We start from the raw sequence: 6,287 nt of genomic DNA, 5'->3' as shown, positions 1-6,287 counted from the left end.
AAGGAGCGAAAAACACCATGGCCTCTGTGATTCTGTCTTTGCAGGGTCCCTCAGGCAACATAGCCATAAACAGCCTCTTCAAAAAATGTGAATACTGTGCTGCTTTCTGACAGTTTTCCCCCCAATTTCCTCCTGCCTTTACAAGTAGCTGAGGAAAATAAATATTTAATGGCAAGTTTTGATATTTTAATGTAAGCTCTGGGTTAAAACACCACAAATCTCTCTGTGAAAGGGCGACAATAGAATTACAAAGGAACACATTGCAGCAACTCAGAAGTTGGTTGGAAAGGGGAGGGAAGTGGAAAGAGGCAAAGCTGCAGAACTTGTGGAGTATCTTCAGGTGGAAATCACCACTGATTCATTTCAGGAGCCCCTTTCCAGAGCTTGCTGGGAGGAAAAACTAGGTCAGTTTGCTCTTTCTGTAAGAGCAGAGCAGAGTTCCCTCCTCTGTGATTTTGCTGGGATGTGTTCCTTTGACAGGATCCCTTTCAGTGAAGAAATTCCTCCTGATGCCCAATCTGGGCCTCCCCTGGCCCAGCCTGAGGCCGTTCCCTCTCCTCCTGTCCCTGTTCCCTGGGAGCAGAGCCCGACCCCCCCGGCTGCCCCCTCCTGTCAGGGACTTGTGCAGAGCCACAAGGTCCCCCCTGAGCCTCCTTTGCTCCAGGCTGAGCCCCTTTCCCAGCTCCCTCAGCCTCTCCTCATATGACTGACACTCCAGCCCCTTCCTCAGCTCTCCTGTTCCCTTCTCCGCCCTCTCCTCCTGTCCCTGTTCCCTGGGAGCAGAGCCCGACCCCCCCGGCTGCCCCCTCCTGTCAGGGACTTGTGCAGAGCCACAAGGTCCCCCCTGAGCCTCCTTTGCTCCAGGCTGAGCCCCTTTCCCAGCTCCCTCAGCCTCTCCTCACATGACTGACACTCCAGCCCATTCCTCAGCTCTCCTGTTCCCTTCTCCAGACCCGGTCCAGCCCCTCAATGTCCTTCTTGTGATGAGGGGCCCAGAACTGGACAAAGCATTCAAGGTGTGGCCCCACCAGTGCCCAGCACAGAGGCAAAAGTTAAAATGTGAAGCCCTCAATGTGTCACTGTCATGAAGGCCATGTTCTCACTCACCCTGATCTACATTTGAGGTTGTTCTCTTGCCCAGGTGAGGGAGCTGTGCCCTGCACCCACTGTATGGTATCAGTGACACCCATAGGAAGGGAACACAGAAAAATCACATCTTGAACCACTGTGGGCCTCGTGCCACCCTGTGTGTCCTCACACACCGACTGCCACAAATAACACTCGTTGCTGGCGCTGGGTGCAGGCTGCTCCACTGAACAGCATCCATCATTCAGTCAGGGATGCAGCACAGAGTGTCAGCCTGGTGCTTCTGAGACAGGGCTGGAGCCCAGGAAATGTGGTGTCTGTGAAGAGACAACCTGGGACTGAATCTTGGCCTGGCAGCTGCAGTGAACAGTTTATACTGCTCTCCCTCCCTTCCCTGTAGGATCTCAGCTGCAGTCTCCAGCCAACATAATTCTTTGTGAGTTACTTTCGTTAGCAAAACCTTTCACCCTATGAAGATGTTCTACTTAATTAGTAAAGGTTCAATTTTTTTGTCACCGACAGAGCCCTATACATCACCATGTCTGGAGAATCATTAGCTGGAAAATTAATCAGGGTGGGTAACAGCTGAATAGAGTCAGAGCCCTTTGTGTTCCTTCCCATATCTCCGCCTCCAACTTGAGAACTTTTTCAAGAAGGGTTATCCAAAAACCATCTCCAAATATCCAAGAGACCCATTTCTAGGGAGCAATGGGGTCAAGGGTGCCCCTGAGCCTAAAGGAAAGGATGGGAAACCAGAATCAACTTTGATCCACCTTGGTGAGACCAGTGAGGAACTCCAGCTGAGGACTCTGAAATGATGATGGGAGGCTGAGGTTTTCCTTTCACCTGCATCTGGGAACACACCAAACCGAGGTGCTTTTGCTCGCATGCATTCCCCTGTATATCCACTGTGCAGGAGTGCTGCCAGCAGAGTTTGCTACAACCCATCATGGCTCAGCCTTGGATTCCTTCCCCACTGTGCATTTATTTTTGCTTAGGAAAACTCTGCTTGAGGTGTCTACTGCAATTTCCTACAATATCACCTTTTTTCAAGCTGGCTGACAGCCACAAGGAGTCCAAATAACCAATGGCTTAGCATGGGTTTGCATTTCAGCTTCTTCTTGGTTTTTTTCATGTTTTTACCAGTTTATTCCCTAGATATGGAGCCTGGGCTTTTCTTCTGGCAGCTGGAGCCCATCCGTAACTGCACGCAGGTGGGGAATGTTGCATCAAGTTGTGCTGAGGGTGTTGGATGCTTTGTAGGAATCTTGTGATGGCTACATTGATCTAAGAGATTGTAAGAATAATAAAATCTGGTGGTGTTCCTATCTCCTGAGCACAGGACACGGTACATGTGTCAGTCTCACATCATTTTTTCCTGCTCTGACTCTTCTGAAAATTAACAGGGAAGTGTTGGTAGCAAGTTGTGGTGAAAAACACTGATATCCTTTATTTACTTTCCGTTATTATTATTATTATTATTACTACTACTACTACTACTACTATTATTATTATTATTATTATTATTATTATTAGGAGGGGGGCCACAGTAGCTGTCTTTACAGTTTGATTGGTAGCAAAGAGAAATAATTATGGATAATACAAGTGACTACAGTTTTGCTTAAAATTTTGCATAACTCTTTGCCAGACCTTGTTAAAATTGAACTGCTCACGTTACATTTAATTTTCGTAGAGAGCAAGACCAGACAGCAGGAGAGAAAGGAAATATTTTGCCTGCACAAAAATATATCTTCCCACTTTGTAATTTCCCACCTCAGAAAGTGTCTGAGGAGCCGCCGTCCTGGGAATGACCTCCTGGGCTCTTCTCTGCCTCCAGGACTTGCCAGTCCTTTGTTGCCTCTGCTGATGCTCATAACAAAACTGTGGCATTCTGCAATCTTCTTTGACTAACAAGTGGCTCAGGGCCACCAGCTCTGTCCTCACACTCCTGTCGAGTGTAGTTAATGGAGTGTCTTCCCAAATGGGAAGTGATTTCCCTGCCACATCCCTGCTGGGGATGAGTCGCACCCACACGGCATCGGCATCGAAAGCACCGAGGCCTTGTCCCCAAGAATGAGGCAGGAGGCATGTGTGTCTCAGCAAACAATTCTGTCCTTGGTGTCTGATTGATTTATAAAGCTTGTTTTCAGTGTGTTTGTGAAGGGATAAAGGAGAAAAGAATGGAGCCTCATGCCTCAAAACTCCTAGATTCCTTGCAGTGGGGCATCCTTTAGGAGCAGTGTCTCCGCAAATCTGCTCTTGTGCTTTCCTGGGCAAAGCAGGGGGGTAAAACAAATGCTGAATATTCACCTAAACTGATAGAGATTATTCATTTCCCCACCCTCTTAGTCATTCCTTCTGAAAACAGAAGGGAAGCAGAATTTCTCTTGGGCTCAGTTGAAAATTTTTGTTTTCCATTAAGTGTAAAGTTCTTTTTTTCTTTGGGAATCCTTAAGCTCAAGAAAAATACAATTTGGATAACAGAAAAACCCTGTTTTCTTTTGAAGAGACTCTTCATTTCTAAAATGCCAAAATGGGATATTATCTGTCTTACTTGCTCTTGTTTCCAGATTAGCTGTTTGAGGGAGTCAAAACAAATTTGTGAAAATCTTCCTGCACCCTGAAATTACTTTTACAGTAAACAAAAAATTCACCTCCAACGTTATACCCAGCTATAGTTACAAAGATTTGTTTCAGGCTTTTCCTAAGCACATTTTCCCCTTCAGCTTTCATTAGCAAGGACAGAAAAGCTCAGTTTCCAAATGATGTGGACTTTCAGGCCACACATGGTCTGTAGTGTGGGAGAGCTGTTGGAATGCTGGTAATCTCACATATACAGGCAGAAAATGCCCCAATCTCCCATCAAGATCCCATCTGTAAAGCACTTAACCATGGACCATTAGCACTTTAAATGTGGTGCAGATCATCAGGGCTGATTTAGACAGAAGAATGAAATGGTATTGATTCAGGATTATGGCCAGGTAAAGACACCATCATGCTGTTTGTTTTGTGCTTGATGTTCATTAAATGAACTAATTTATGGATAGGATTAGTGTGATCTATAGAACAGAGGCCAGGAATGGAAAGCAATATCCTGAACTGCGTGAACTGGAGACTGGATTAGGATTTAGAGGAAGAAAAGGAAAGGAAATATAGGCACCGTATGTACAGTGGCCTGAATTCTGCTGTAGTGAGGAAGACTTCTTCCAAGCTCTGTCCTTTCTGGACTTCTGCTGCTTTATGCTGGGTTCTCATGAGCATAAGTACACAACCTCAAGCTGTCAGTTTGGGATCAGATAGACCGGGAGAAAGTTCAGTTACAGAGCTGTAAATTGCTTCCCCCTGCACCCATAAATTAGCCCCAAATATCCCCAGTGTTCCTGTTTCTCTCCTCTAGAACATCAACTACAACAGCTTTCCCTAAAGGTGCCTTGTTGCCATTTGGCACTCGAGGTAGTCACTAGTTTCCTGCCCTCCCCTGTGAACCCAAATTTAGCAATTGGTTTGATATTTACTTGGGGAGCTGATGAGAACATTTTTTAAATGACTACATCTCAGGGGAAAAAAAGTGAGTTTTGCATATAAGTATCCACAAGACACAGTAAATTGGTTTCCAGATTCTCTTCCCTTCTCCCACCCTCTGACAGTCATCACCACTCCTGGGCAGGGGAAACCTGCAGTGTTCTGTGAGTAGATATTGACAGCCTAAAAGAAAGGGGTCCCTGAGGGCTTAAAAACCAGCCTGTGCCTCAGGAGACACATTTTCAGCCCCCCTTGTGATGGCAGCCTCTGCTGATCCTGGCTTTCCTTTTCCCATCTCACCTGTTCCATGCTGAGTAACCATTTTAAGACAGGGACGATCCCTTTGGTCACAGTGCTAAGGACAAAGCAGCCTTGATCTCATCAGAGTTATAAAGTGCTGGGATAACAGCTGTAAGGAAAGCAAAGGCTCTTCATCCCCCTTCCTCTTGTCTGAAGCTGAGAGAGGAGTAAGCTGGTATCCTCAAGAGGCTTGGAAAACAAATCACTTTTGTGTTTGTTAAGCGCTGAACTTCACACACTTCAAGACATGCTCAGCTAATTAAGACCCAGGGTAGGAAGCAAAATGGGTGAAACTTCCCCAGGAAGGCTGGAATAACTCACTAGTTATTAAAATCTGTTACGCCAAAGAAATGCCAGCAAAGTCCCCTCTTCCTCCACCCTACACCCCAGCATCATGGAGATATCACAGAGAAGGGAATCAGGTTTTCCCAAGTGTTTTGCAGCTTCACTGCAGCATCTGCCCCAGGCAGAGCACCCAGGCAATTTGATCCAATTTGTTAGCAAGAGACATCAGACTTCTCCATGGTGTCTTTAGTCTCCCAAGTTCCAGGATGAAAAACCTCTGAGTGCAATTCCAGAGCAAAAATGGCTCCAAGGCACTGAGGTTACATGAATGTGCTTTAAAAGCATCTGTTAACTCTGTACTCCTTTTCAGCTGTAAAAATTACTTCATATGCTGTCTGCAATCCCCATTTATAGGACTTCAGTACTTTGGTGGATGGATGGAAGGAAGGAAGCCTGGAGCATGCACAGGGGAAGGTACTGCAGAGCACTGTGCACAGCATATTTTGTAGTAATCACTTGATTTCTTCTCAGCCTCTTCCATACAGGGGGATGTCTGTGCAAGAGTCTGGGCCTGTGGTTTCCAAAGCATCACTCATCCCCTGCTTGTTCACAAGACACAACCCAGGACTCCTGGAAGGATTAGCTTCTGCTGCACTGGCCACAGAAGGCTTTGCAAACTCACATTTGCCTGGTGGGCTCCCCTCCCACCTTTAGTTTTCCAGCTGGCTCTGCCTGTTTTGTGGTGGGAGGACTCCTGGGGAGCAGGGGAGCCCAGCTGGCCAGCAACTTTCCATCTGAGTGGCACAAAGAGGCGTAGAGGGGAGTAGGATGATGCTGGTGATGTGAAGCTGTAACCCTTGAATGTGGCACATGCAGCCCACAGGGAGATGTGAAGAAGCAAATCCATGATCCCAGGGTGATCTGCTTCCCCAGATTTCTCAGGACTCCTGTCCTTCCACAAGCAAACATTTCACTGCCTCTCACCCACCAAGACTCAGTGGGCACTCACCCCTTCCTGCTACAAATATCTTCAATTGTCATTTGTTCCTGGTTCCCCACCCCACCAAAACTACACTCCAAAAGGCTCAACCGCT

This window comes from Corvus brachyrhynchos, unplaced genomic scaffold, assembly GCF_000691975.1.
Source record: "Corvus brachyrhynchos isolate BGI_N302 unplaced genomic scaffold, ASM69197v1 scaffold59, whole genome shotgun sequence".
In the NCBI taxonomy this organism is placed as follows: Eukaryota; Metazoa; Chordata; class Aves; order Passeriformes; family Corvidae; genus Corvus; species Corvus brachyrhynchos.
This window is presented reverse-complemented; position numbering follows the sequence as displayed.